This window comes from Scleropages formosus, chromosome 22 (assembly GCF_900964775.1).
Source record: "Scleropages formosus chromosome 22, fSclFor1.1, whole genome shotgun sequence".
Taxonomy (NCBI): domain Eukaryota; kingdom Metazoa; phylum Chordata; class Actinopteri; order Osteoglossiformes; family Osteoglossidae; genus Scleropages; species Scleropages formosus.
In genome coordinates, this window is record NC_041827.1 from 14,501,791 (window position 1) to 14,515,881 (window position 14,091).

Below are 14,091 nucleotides of genomic sequence, written 5' to 3' on the forward strand. Positions count from 1 at the left end.
GCCTTGACACAGCTCTGTTGTCACAAATGGTAGTTAAAATGCCAACATGTATGTCACTACAGCTATTTCCTCCAGGACCTGGGTCCACAGACATCTGTACATGTCCTGCCATGACAACTGCATCTCTCCAATAAATAAAGAGCAAACATGAAGTTTCGTTAACAGGCGGCGGTAATGGGTGCAAATGGGTTCTCTTCATTTGTCACTGGAGGCTTGGGATATGCCATCCCTATTACATCGAAAGCTGCGCATGTCAGCTAGGCCCCAAGCACTCAGCGGAGGCACACGTGCTTCAAAGTAATGGCACAGATAATGATAAGCTACTTAAAATGAAATGGCTTCACATTTGTCTTCTTCCCGGCCCTAGGTAGGCAGAAGATTGTAAATTAATTCTAGCGGCAATGATGGAATATAGCTCTTGGAGGCAGCACATTGGCATAAATGGTTTTGCAGTAAACCGAATAACACTTCCTCTGGTCCAGGGGCCTGATTGCATTCTTCACGCAGACACGGCAAGACGTGCAATTTTCCACATTTTCCTATATAACATCACATAGTGACCATTTGTTTTTGAGCTGAAGCGTAGCTCAGAATTTCATCTGGTCACCTTTATTACTTCACAGATCAACTTTCTTCCTGGAAAACACCGGAACCTACATCAAAGATTATTACAGTCCTGTTAGTGATTTTAGTTCTATCAGTGTTCAGTGTAATTCAGAAAACACGTCATCATTACACACTTCATCACTAGTTCTTTCACCTCTGGGAAATTGTACCTAGGGGCTACATTTGGGGTGAAGTTGTCAGAATAAAAATACACCATGAAATCAGTGAATACATAAGGTATACCGCATAAACTGCATGCATAGTCGATTAATTTCCAGCGGTTGCAGCACAGTTTAACAGAACAGCTTCACATAAATTTTACAGATGATATCTGAAAAAGCTCAGAAAACTACATAAGTAGCATCCAAAAAATTATTTCCCAACCAAAGCAAACATACTTTCTGCCTTTCGTTCTCTTGTCACTGGCTCTCCAGGACTCCATTGGACCTGATCATCCTCAAAGGGCAGGTCCCCATGGAACCCGCGGGAACGTCATTGAGCAAGAGACATCCCGCTGTCCTCCCCTTTCCTATCATCAAGGCTTCCAGGAGAAACTCCCCCCCCCACTCCTTTTTCATCTCACACAAGTATTATTGATCTGGGGGCAGCTTTGCAGAGGACAAACAATGTCCGCACTTCAGAACTTCTGTTGTGCAACCACAAAGCAAACGGTGCTGAAACAATGCCAAGTGCCTTTGTTCGAATGACCTAGAAAAGCAGCATGACTGTGAAGTGACCGTCACCAGAGATGAATGGTGAGGTGAGCTCATAGGTGCACAGTTGGAATCACGCCTCTTTAGCACATGCAGTGCTAAAATATGTCCAGGTCTGCCACCTTGTTAAACCATCCAGCAAAGGCAACTATCACCACAGATGATATTGCTGCCTCTTGAACATTGTTTATTAGTGAATATCAAATCTTACGTGGCAGTGAGTAATTCAGAACACAGATGAGTATATTTTAGTCAGTTCGTTAAAGAATTCCATAACTCTTGACTAACTACTTACTCATATAACTTCTTACACTTATAACTTATATTGACTAACGTATTCGCAGACACAAAGAGAAAAACACAAACCTGTGCTGTATTACCAATCCACCCGAACAGCATGTGTTTGACTGTGGGAGGAAATGCAAGCAGACACATGGAGAACATGAAAACTCCACACAGACTGAACAGGGAACAAACCCACACCTTCTAGTACCACCCAGGCACTATACGAAAGTAGCACTACTTGATGCGCCACCGATGCACAGAAAAGAGCCAAACTGAATCATCAAACTGTGACAGAAGTAGGGTACAACAACATGCATCATTATTTGTTGATCCAGATATCTGAGACCAATAAGAAAGGGGAAAAAAAATCTGCTAACTTGACAAGCTGAAAGAATCACAATAGCTTTTTAAAGAAACTCTCAGCTGGGCTTTCCAGGCTAATGAGAATATTTCAGAGAAACCACCGTTATGTTATGGCAGTGTGCGTGCACATACATACCCACATACTCACTCAGCTGTCTCTCTCCACTTTAAGCTCTTGCTGTTTATTACAGCAGGTGAGGACAGAGCCAAGAGGAGAGCAGGGAGCTTCTTGGCTGCTAAGTATTCCTCACCACTGTCCGCACTGGGCCACAGGTCGCTATCTTAAACACAGCGCAATTAGGCAACCTAGGCAGTGATGCGGAACAGAGAACAAATGCAGCCTTAATTATCAGCTGTGTTCCACTCGTGCAGCTGCCTGCAACCCACTAGGAAAGCCTCATTTAAAATCAAGCCAAATCAATAAAGCACATTGACAGATTTGCCCGTTTCACCCGTACCATCTGTACTATATTTTTATTTTAAAATAATAAATACATTTAATTTTATTATTTTTACTAGTAATGACTTGAATTCTACACGCCTGTTAGAGATACACAGCAAAAAAAAGAAAAAAAATGTATTAAAAATAAAAAATAAAAAAATAGAACTAGAACCTTAAAATGTATTTGTAATGTGTGGCAAAATGTAAGTTTAACCTTGTCAAAATTGGCAGTTAAATTGGTAGCTGACTAGTGTCATGAAAAGCAGTGAGTTTAATCCATATATAGATACCTGTTAAATATCCATCAGTCCATCCATCCGTCCATCTATCCATACCATCAATCCTATCATCAATGTAGGGATGCAGAGCCCTCCTAATAACATAGGGTGTGAAGCAGGGTACACACTGGACAAGACTCCAGTTCATAACAGGACAATTACACACACTTATTCACTCACACTCACAAACACACTTAAGGCAATTTCAAGTCACCAGTCCATTTGAAACACATGTCTTTGGACTGCGAGAGGAAACCAGAGCACCCAGAGGAAATCCATACATACTGAGGGAAAACTCCTCACAGACTGAGTCAAATTTGAACCCAAAACACCCATTTTACGATCTCCAGAAAAAGGTATGCAGCCTATTGTTCATGTAACTGCTATGTTTCGAAGAAGAGGATAAAAACCGTTCCAGAGAGGCCTTTTCCTCAAACACCTTCAATGGTCAAATACCAAACACCGTGATTTGGCAAGTGTTTGAGGCCCAATGCGAGCACTTAAAAACAAAAGGGAAGAGAGAAATGCAATCTGCAGCAGTGACACGAGTGATAGGAGTGAGATGGCCTCCATATTCCCTCCCCACAAGGCTGCTATCAAAAAATCCTTCTCGTTATTATGCTCCTCTCACTGAAGTCTCTGTCGGGGAAAGCAATCACCCTTCTGTTCAGAATCAATCAGACCAGCTCTCATTCCAATAATTTAGCCTCACTAGAGGAAAACAACTTACTCACTACTGCCCGGGTAATGAGTTCTCACAATGAGGATCATGATACATCAAAGAGGAGTGAAAGGATTTCAGGTACCTCCTCGAATTTCATGGAATAAGCTTTTATATACATGAACCCAGTGGTGGTGCTCCTAGTAGGGATGGCTTTGGTAGCGAGTGTGATCATAGGAGGAAGGTGGGGGATTACCCCTTTCTAGACCCTCTTCAAGGTTCCCATAAGCAATATGAAGCTGAAACAGTGGTTTGTGAAGGGAGTGAACAGGTATGCTGTGTGTCTATGCATTCATTCTTCATTGATCAATTCATCCTGAAGGCAAACTGTTACCATTCCATTCCAACAACAGAAACAATAATCTAAGGATAGTGTACTTTTTACAATCGTAAACTAGTACCTAACATGTTCTTACTCTAGTAGTCTGGAACAAAGCTGGATGATTATTATAAAAGCTTTTTTCCACATATGCAGATAAAAGCTGAAGTTCATAAGCATATAGGAGATAAACAGCCACTTGATACAATATCACTGAATGGTAGCAAGGACCCTATGGTAACCTTGCATAACCCATAAAATATTTGCTTCCATTAAGCCCATTTTATTTTCATGCTGAAGGAGTGTACTTGATTTTTAAAAGACAAAGTCAGTGGATAAATATTGTTGTAAATATTTCTCAATTGTTTATGGTGCTCCCACTACATGCAGGAAATTGAGCCATTTAAAACCCAGTCTGATCAAATTTTTGAATCTAAAAATGCATTAGTTAAGAATCTGTCTTTACAAAGTTAATTTATCAATTTGAGATATAAAGAGATACACACACACACACTTTCTGAACCGCTCGTCCCATACAGGTTCACACGGAACCAGAGCCTACCCGGCAACACAGGGCACAAGGCCGGAGGGGGAGGGGACACACCCAGGACGGGACGCCAGTCCGTCGCAAGGCACCCCAAGCGGGACGCGAACCCCAGGCCCACCGGAGAGCAGGACCTGGTCCAACCCACTGCACCACTGCGCCCCCCCATATAAAGAGATAATAGTTTTTTAATTAGTTGCACAGCTTTTATTGGGAATGACAAGCTTTTAAACTATTCTGTAGGATTAGCGCACTTAAAACAAGGACACCGGAACACAAACTTTTCAAAATAAACCGCAGCTGACATTTTAATTAAATGCTGTAAAGGTTATAATGTTTTTATTCCTCCCTCATCCAGCTCTCTTGTTATTCATTTATTTATTTATTTATTTTTTAAACGAATTACCTAAGCAATGCAAAGGAGTTTTATTTCACAAAGTCACTGAAATCAGTGTCTCCAAGGTAACTAATATCTCTCCTGTGATGGAAGGTTTTTGGATAATTTCTCAATCTGTTAATTTAGGGCCAGTAAAGCTGCACACAATGCAGCAAAAAAATACTCTCAACTGCGGCAGAGTGGAATAAATATGTCTACAAACTGACAACTGCGTTAAGTGCATTGACATCAGAAACCCGCTTTCTTACTACTCTTGGTTTGAGAAATTTCCAGGACATCAGCACTGCTAGATCAGAGATGGGGTCAGAGCAGTCCTGTTTAACTGGAACAATCCAATACAGGTTGTATCCGTGCAAGCTGAGGAAACAAGAGTTACAGCAGGAAAGCAAAAAACAGCCTGAAGCAATGTAAGGAAAAAGTAATCTGCTTAAGTTGAGGGCAGTACAGAGTGAAATAACTTGACCAGTTAGTTGGTTCTGAGCACAAATGAGAAGCAGAAGACTTTACCGTTTCTCACAAAACATTAATGTTTGTGATGGTGCTGCAAGACTGAGGCTGGAGAGAAGAAAGTTTACAGCCAGAATTACTGCTTTCAGTGTTAATGATTATTTGATCTTTTTTTCCCCCAGAACAGTTAAGAAATCACCAGAACAAAAACTGCCGTATACTTAGAAAACAAAAGTAGTGTACAAAAAAATTTGAAACAAGGACAACAGAGAATGAATGTAAAATGACTGGAACAGATGGCACAAACTGTTTGGCTGGAAGTCCCCAAAGTGAACCTTTTGACCACGCATGTGATATTGTCACCAGGGTTTTCAGCAACCCACGCACCTGAGAGTCATGCACCGTTATCTTGCCAAAGCACTTTCAAAGACACTGCTGATCGGCCCATCTCTGGTGATGTCATAAAGGGGGCATTTAGTTGTCATCCTGTAATGCCCCACCTTTTATCCTCTGTGACATAAATCAAGAGCCATGGGCATCTGCACAGTCAGCGAGAGGAGGCTTCCTGCAGCTCTTCATGTGTGTAGCGAGCTACAGTGAACAGCAGACACAATAAGAATGGGCACTGCCCTCGCAGCCTTGTCACCTGAGGCAATAACGTCTCACTAATGATGAACTAATCCAGGGCTTTTCAAAGTGGTGCCTCTGAAATGGGTCATTAGATGGCTTTTTTTTTTTAAGAAAAATAACAGACTATCAATATGCTACTCGTATGAAAATCTTTGCTAGAAAAAGGGGGCGTTGAAGTGTTCCACTGAAATCAAGATGCACCGGTTCCAGTTACTTGGACTGGTTCTCAGGCTGCCCAAAGAGAGAATACCAAATACAGCAGTATGGCACACACCTACTAGAAAACAAAGAAGAAGCCAAAGACCACATACTCCGCGAACGCTGTCAGTTTGGCTAGAGGAGATTTACGGAATGAGGATCAAAATGCAGTAAAAAGACTGAAGTCAAAATACAGTCAAAAGAATGTTATTCCATAATTGGGATGAAAAAGAAGAACTAGATCACATATACAGTTACAAATTTTCTCATGATTTATTCCTTCAAATATTTCAAATATTTCATTTCAGGAGAGGATAAAGAAAATTTTGAGCTTAGTTTGTAAACAAAACACAAAAAAAAGAAAAATCTGAATTCCTGTATTGTTGTTACAACTTGGACATGGTCATAAATGTGTATACACAATGCATATTTGTTCATTTATTCATCTGCCAGAAAACAGGGAGAGTACAATTTTGCTACCCCCAAAAAACACAAAATAAGAAAACTACCCATGACAAATTTCTGAATCCAGCAAAAAAATGTACTTTTCTGCTTCTTTGAACATCACAATTCCACTGAATTACATCTAACTTATACAAGCACCTTCCTGCTCTATGACAGAAATATATTTTAACACAGCACAGATGATGTATTAGCTGAAAGTTTCAATGTTACACATTACTGTATCTCCACATTACTGTACTGTTTCAAGGCTGTCAGATCAAAACAAAAAAAGGAAACCCATAATTTGCCAACAAATAAGGTTATATAACTGAGAAATTAGCTGAATTCATAAAAGGAGTTCATAATTCTCTTTTTAATCCGAGTGATATTTGCTTTTATCTATAACATATCCCAAGTTCAGTGTCTCTGGTTAGTGTCAGTCTATTACATTTAATCGAAACCCCATTCTTTGCAATGAAGGGACTAGACAAAAAACAGCATTACACCCTTTTATTGATGTACCTGATTTCTCTGAAAATTAGGCCATTAAGCATTGCAATTTGCAAGGCGTCATCCTAAATGAGACACACATTGGGCGCTGGACTTTTCACAGCTCTAATGAAGCAGAAATTGGATTCTGATAGTTTCAGGACAAAAGAACAGAGCAAGGCAACTTATTTGAGACCAAATTGGAAAACATTTCCTCCAATAAAGGCCCATTATTCGTCGGGAGCTGAGTCGCACCAGTGGGCCAGCAGAATGGCTCTTTTTGCCCGTGAGATAAAAGACTTCTTTATCGCGTCTCCATCATCTCACACTTTTCAGCTGCTTACCCGGCTTCACCTCGCAAGCAACTGAAGGGCGCCACGATAAAGACCCAAACACAGTGATAGGGCACAGTCAATTAGACATGAAAGTGGGGTTCTTTGCAAGGAAAATGTCATGGAGGTCCCCACTCTGCAGGCAATGCCACATCTTGAGTGCCGTGGGCCTGCTGGCTACAACAGGTGAGGAAACTTTAATGGGAATTGGAAAGGGGTGGAGAACTTGAGAGAACCATGAAAACTCTCTGAAGACTCCAGTTTACTTGAACAAAACAAAGAATTTCAACCTGATAACAGAGAGAAAATCAAGATTCGGTACGAACACAGCTGTACCTTAAGTCACTGAGCACTAAGCTAACTGCAAAAAAGCACTCAGCAAGCAATTATGGTGTTACTGGATGGAAAAAAAATTGCCTCAGTACCATCAACAATTAGTTTTCACTAGAATTTCATGGAAAGTCAATAATTACTTTGTAATTGTCTTTGAAAGTTAATAATTACTTCTGTTGAACAATAAGCATCCAAAAAAATATTCCAGTAAATTATATGCACAACACAATTAATTCACTGTACATTTTTATCATTCAAAAGGTTGTTGTAAAATGTATATTTTGCTGTAATAACATTTCTGTAAGAAATACATTCACTGTAATAATTCTATAATAATTATGTACAGATTGCTATATTTTTTCCTCTGGTTTGCATGAATTGTATATGCATAGAAAGTGCTGATAACAAACAACATACTCTTATGGAGTAGCAACAATTTGCTGGCCGTTAAGGCCTCTGTATAATACAACAACATACACAGCAATAGAAAATACAACTGAAAATCAATTTCATTTTTGGGGTGGCACAGCAAACAGCGCTGCTGTGTCACAGTGCCTGGGTGGTGCGAGAGGATGTGGGTTTGATCCCTGCTCAGTCTGTGTGTAATTTGCATGTTCTCCCCATGTCTGTGTGGGTTTCCTCCCACAGTCCAAAGACATGCTGTTCAGGTTCACCCATAGTGTGTGAGTGACAGTGAGAGTGTGTTCCACTGATGTATGGATGAGTGACCCAATGTAAGTAGTGTATCTAGCAGTGTAAGTCACCTTGGTGAATAAGGTGTGTGGGCTGATAACACTACATAGTATCCATTCGAAGTCACTTTGGAGAAAAGCATCTGCTGAATAAATAAATGTAAATGAAGACCTCTTTTTCGGGAACTGACTGTTGTATTTAAGCTAAAAGCTTGTGGTTTTGTCCTCGGGGATAAACATATTGATGTCTTCATTTAAAACTCTTTCATTTAAAACTATCGCAGCTCTCAAACCAATTGGTCAGAAATCTATAATCTGCAAGATACAATGTCTGCCCTGAATCTCTGAAATATAAATTAGAAAGATTATTGGATGATTCACTTCTAAAGCACTTATCTACCACTAATGTCACCAGAACATTAAAAAAAAGGATTATTTTTAACATTTGGTTGGACGGGCAGTACTAGCTTACAGTCAAATATGATTATTTATTTTGGCTTTTTTTAAAGATGTTGAAATTTCTCATTATTTGTGTTTATTTCATAAATCAATTTTCAAAAATACTAAATACACACACACACACTCTTCTATACTTCCATGTATAAAAATATGATAATGTGTGGTTGTAAATTCTTGCTACATGATGAAAAGATCCTTAATCTCCTCTCTATCTTGGGTATTCATCAAATTCAATCAGTCTATGTTAAATCCTTATTTAGATTGTTCCCCATTGTAAGACACTCCCTTAAAAGGAATTACCAGTTGAATCAAAGATAAAGAAAAGCAGGATGATATAAATCACACATGAGTTACCGTGACATTCTGCTAAGCAGACAAGATTGAAAAAAACAACAGTGGTGAAGCGGAATGGAGCTGTAGTTTGTTCTGCAGGAGCTGGGAAAAAATGAGATGGAGCTTTCAAAAGAACACAAAGATAAAAGTTGGAGATTTTGAACAGAGCTGCTTGAAATAAACAAACCAGCAGCTTTGGCCAAACAATACCTCAAGAAGGTAATTTTGTCTGGCACTTTTTGCCACATGGGAAAATTCCCTTGGTGGATCAAGGCCATCTAAACCATGCTACTACAAGTCTTTGATCACAACAGCATATTTCATTCTCCTCCAGAAGGCATACTGAACACATATTGAAGGCAAGAGTAATAAATTCTGCATGTGCCCGTCAATAACAACATATCTGGTGGTGTAATCCAGCACCTCCCCAGTACACGTCAGTGAAAAAGCTGTGAGAAGAAACAAACGCACAACATGATCTGTCTTGTCAACCATCTCCTCACTAGTCCCCTCCTGATATTGAGCTTTGACATCCTGGAGTTTTTGCCTAGAAGCCTTAGCATCTCATCGAAAGACAGAACAAAAATAACAGGAGGGGAGGCTTTCAACAACTTTCAGGTGTGCCAGCCCCGCTCCAAAAAGTCTTGAGAGTGCTATCCTGTTCACTGATTAACAGCAGCAACATTTGGAAAAACAAAAAAAACTAATTTTTTGATTCCAAAAAAAATATATTACCTTGCTCAGGGATAAACATAGTGATACATTTGTCAGTGTGTTTATCCCATCCTTCCAAGTCTTTCCCCTTGGCTATAGGAATGTGCCGTGAGGACACAAGCAACCTCATAGCCATGCCGCCTTCTCATGGAGTGTTTTGGAATGAGATGCCAGCGTGCGTAGAGAAACCTCTGATTTCAGACAGCAGGGAATCATTTGTGCAAATAATTGGTGTTCTGCAAGGGGCCAACTAGATCTCTATGCTCAGCACAAGTGCATAAAACCTTTATAAAACCCAGATTGGACCAGACAACATGTTTATCGTTTCATTCCAGATCTTTCTTTGTTTCCGTTCCAAGATCTGGTGGTGAAATTTTGCCATTAAACCACGAAAAGAAGGAAGACTCTTTGCCTAAATAATTACATGAGTGAGGTGGTCTGAGAATATAACTTCGGCAGAAATGTAATTCTACACTCACACACTGTTCGTAGGAGGACATACAACAAAAACAGTTCGATCACAGAAACACACAGGCAATTAGCTGAGAAGTAAAAAATCATTTTAAACAAAATAATGTCATTTACCACTGCAGTTATCAGAGCACATTGTAAGATATTAGCATGACTCCAGAAGTCTATCTCTCAACGAACAGATGAGCACTTAATGTCAAGACTACTGGAAATGGAGTAACAGCACAACTCTTGACAAACTGAAATGTGAATGTCTCCCATTTTACATCTAAAGCTACTCTGTAGAGGGGCACGGTGGTGCAGCAGGCTGGGCTGGGTCCTGCTCCCTGGTGTGTCTGGGGTACGAGTCCTGCTTGGGGTGCCCTGTGACAGACTGGTGGTGGGGTGTGTTGCAGGTTAGGCTCTGGTTCACCGCGACCCCACTTGGGCTTCAGTCCGTGTGTGTGAGCTGCTCTGTGGTGGATTTCAGTGCTTAGAATTGAAAATAGCACCTTGTTTGAACACAACCTCAGTCAAGCACACACACACATTTTCAGAACTGCTTGTCCCATACAGGGTCGCGGGGAACTGGAGCCTACCCAGCAACACAGGGCGTAAGGCCGGATGGGGAGGGGACACACCAGGCCGTCACAAGGTACCCCAAGCGGGACTCGAACCCCAGACCCACCAGAGAGCAGGACCCGGTCCAACCCACTGCACCACCGCACCCCCTTCTCAGTCAAGCAATCAAACAGAAAACTTGTCCATCACAGTTGCCTGATTTGATCAGTAGAACAAGTGACATTCTGCAAACCTGTCTGATAAATAAAAGACACACAGACACACACACACACACTTTCAGAACCACTTATCCCATACAGGGTAGCAGGGAACCAGAGCCTACCCAATAACACAGGGCATAAGGCCAGAGGGGGAGGGGACACACCCAGGACAGGACACCAGTCCATCACAAGGCACCCCAAGCAGGACTCAAACCCCAGACCCACTGGAGAGCAGGACTGTGGTTCAACCCACTGCGCCACTGCACCCCCAAATAAAAGGCATAATTTAGAAAAGACAAAAATCAAAAGAGTACCAATGACAAGATCTCAAAAAGGCATGATGGAATACAAAATAAACATGAAAAATCGGAGAACCTACTGGATACTGCAGAGAATTTGCAAGAAGAAACTTGCATCATTTCTAAGTGCCTTCCTGCATTATGGTCTTTATCAGTTACAAAGCTGAAATTGGGCCTCGGCGACAAGCCCCTCTCTTTCCATGTGAACTGGGCCCTTTTGGGCAATAAGCTGCTGAGAAGTGTCACAAACTTGTTACAAGGAAAGGAAGAGCTGGGTGATGCAGGAGTACAGGACTCATGACATATTATCACCTCCACCTTCCAGCCCACACAAGCACAGGAGATTTATTATAAACTCTGAGGTAAGATAATAATAATAAATCCTGTTTGGTCGAGAGTCAAGCAGAAGACTATGAACCATAGATCATTCTGGATCAGGAAAAAATTGATGAAGCATCTTAAATCTACCTCCTAACAAGCCTCAGCTCCCATGGGTTTTCAGTTGGGAGAGGGTGCCAGCTGAAATAATGATGGACGGAGATGGAGTAACACTTGGTCTGGAGGCACTGCATCCTCCTGCTTCACTTTAGGGATAGGCAGCTGTCAGTAACAGTCACAACAAGCAGAGGTTTCCGTGGGAAGGAGCACTGTTTGCCTAAATAATGACTAATAACTAAAAAGGAGATTAAATTCAATCACATATTAAATTCAATGATTAAATTGAATGTTCAAATGATATGACACACAAGTCAAAATCTATGCAAAAAGCCATTAGGATAAATTAGGCGTGAAGAATTTACTGAACCTCTCTAACCAGGGGCTCCACAAACTGAGCGCGTACATTCCTGCAGCATTCGGACTAGGAGAGTAACAGGAGGGGGAATGCGCAATAAACAAAAACAATCTGTTCTGGCAAAACACCTCAAGCCTGGTGGGAGGACACTCAACAGACTGTTAGAAAAATCCAGCAGGTGAGTTCTAAACATAGACCGGCATGTTCAAGCCTCTCGTCTCTCTTGAGTTAGTACTTATTCATTGTGCGCCCGTTAATAGACAGAAAACCACAGAGACGTCATCAAGCTGATTTGTCGTTTAGGTAAATGGCAACACCGTACAAGTGGAAAACGAGCCGTCTGTGTGATTCAGTGGAAGAAGACACTGTCCAGGGGCAGAGCTTTTGGGGGGGGGGGAGGGCAGCAGAGGGTCCCCGCAATGGCCTGACAGGCTGACGGACACCTCCTTGCGACGCCCCAGGCAGGCAGCCAGCGGACCGCCGCTGACACAACTGCCTGCTCTAATCTGCTCTCGAGCCCCCCACCACCCCTGCACGGTGCTGACAGGTAAACACTACCGCCACTTCGGGAACACATGTTCTTTCTACCGCGCTTCACGCTGCCGCGCCCAATCTTTGTTCCACTTCACCTCCTCCCCACGCCTCTCTGCACCTCCCTGCGCCTCCCCGCGTCACCTGCCCTCGTCTGATATGATGAAACCAGGCAGCCGCTTCCGCCTCGGCCTCTGCACACAGCAGAAACTAAGCAGAGCATGCTGACTGGTTAGAGAGTTCCACTGAAGCGCAGGCTCTTTAATCTTAAACTTTCTCGGTTGTCTTTAGCCAGGTAGTGCAGTACTGGGCTGCACGCTGACATTGCTTTGTTGTTTTGACAACCTTGGAGGAAATCTACAAAGGTCCAGATAATTGTATAGCTGTTTGGAAGGAGAAAAACTGGCAAATAGAAACCAAGCTGGAGTTTCGAAAACAAATATTCACTGGAAAAGAACATAGTTTTTAAGAGAATTCAAAAATTCCAACAGAAATCTTAAAGGGTGTCTTAAGTTGTATGCTGAAGACAGAAACAAGTATTACAGACTATACAGGCTACAAATTATAATAATAAGTGATGTCTGAAAAGTAAAATTTTCCATCAGGCTGCTGTTATTGTACCGTCTCTGCCAACGTGATGCACTGTGAGCATCGGTATCACAGCAGCACAGTGTGATGACCACCACCGCCTGAAGGTACATCACAAAGAGCATGGCCCAATGTCGTATGTTTTGAAATTCAACATTTATGTTGACCAGCAATGCTCAGCCACAGACTGCTGACGCTGCTGTGGGTTGGGATGAGATGGCATGCAGTGAGAGTAGGTAAGGAGCATGAAAACCTGAGGGCTCTTTCTGTTCTAGGACGAGAAGGTCGACACACCAAGATTTTTGTGCGGTGGCCCAACGGCTCAGCATCAGTATCTCTGCCAAATGGGAAAGGAGCCTGTCGAGGTGTTACCGCCGTGTCGTGCCACTTAGAAAGGTCAGAGCAGACATTAACAATCCATTCTCAACACGCTCACACTGTGTCCCTTTCCTTTTTATTTTTAAAGTTTCATACCTCAGAAAGTCCTGACAGTCTTCTTTTTTCCTGTTTCATCAGCACAATACAGGACACAGAGATCAGACAAAAAGTAGCGAAGAGGGAGCAAGAACAGTCACAACACAGGGTCAGTTGAGACAGCAGGGTCATCAAGGGGCAGGGTGAGCAGTGCAGCCAGTGCAGCCAGGGAGCAGAGCAGGGAGTGGAGGGAGGATGCAGGGTGTGGGATAAGGGAGGAGGAAGTCACAGGGGTAGGGCAGGGAAGGACTGTTGAAAGCGGAGGTGGGCAGGCTGGCAAGACAGTCATGAGCAGGGGAGGGACATGGTCACACGTGCAGAAGCCAAACTGTGGCTTGCTCACTGACTGCTCCTCACATTGTCCCCCCTAGCCACACCGCACCCCCCACAGACCCTGGCAACTCCATCATCCATCTCACCTGACAAACAGATGCC

The 14,091-nt window shown here is 42.2% G+C and overlaps 1 protein-coding gene across 7 annotated transcripts in view; it reads right to left on the reverse strand.

Annotated features, from left to right (window-relative positions):
* Positions 1-14,091, reverse strand: part of ptprt (protein tyrosine phosphatase receptor type T) — a 197,924-nt gene that overhangs the window by 102,283 nt on the left and 81,550 nt on the right. The window lies entirely within an intron of this gene.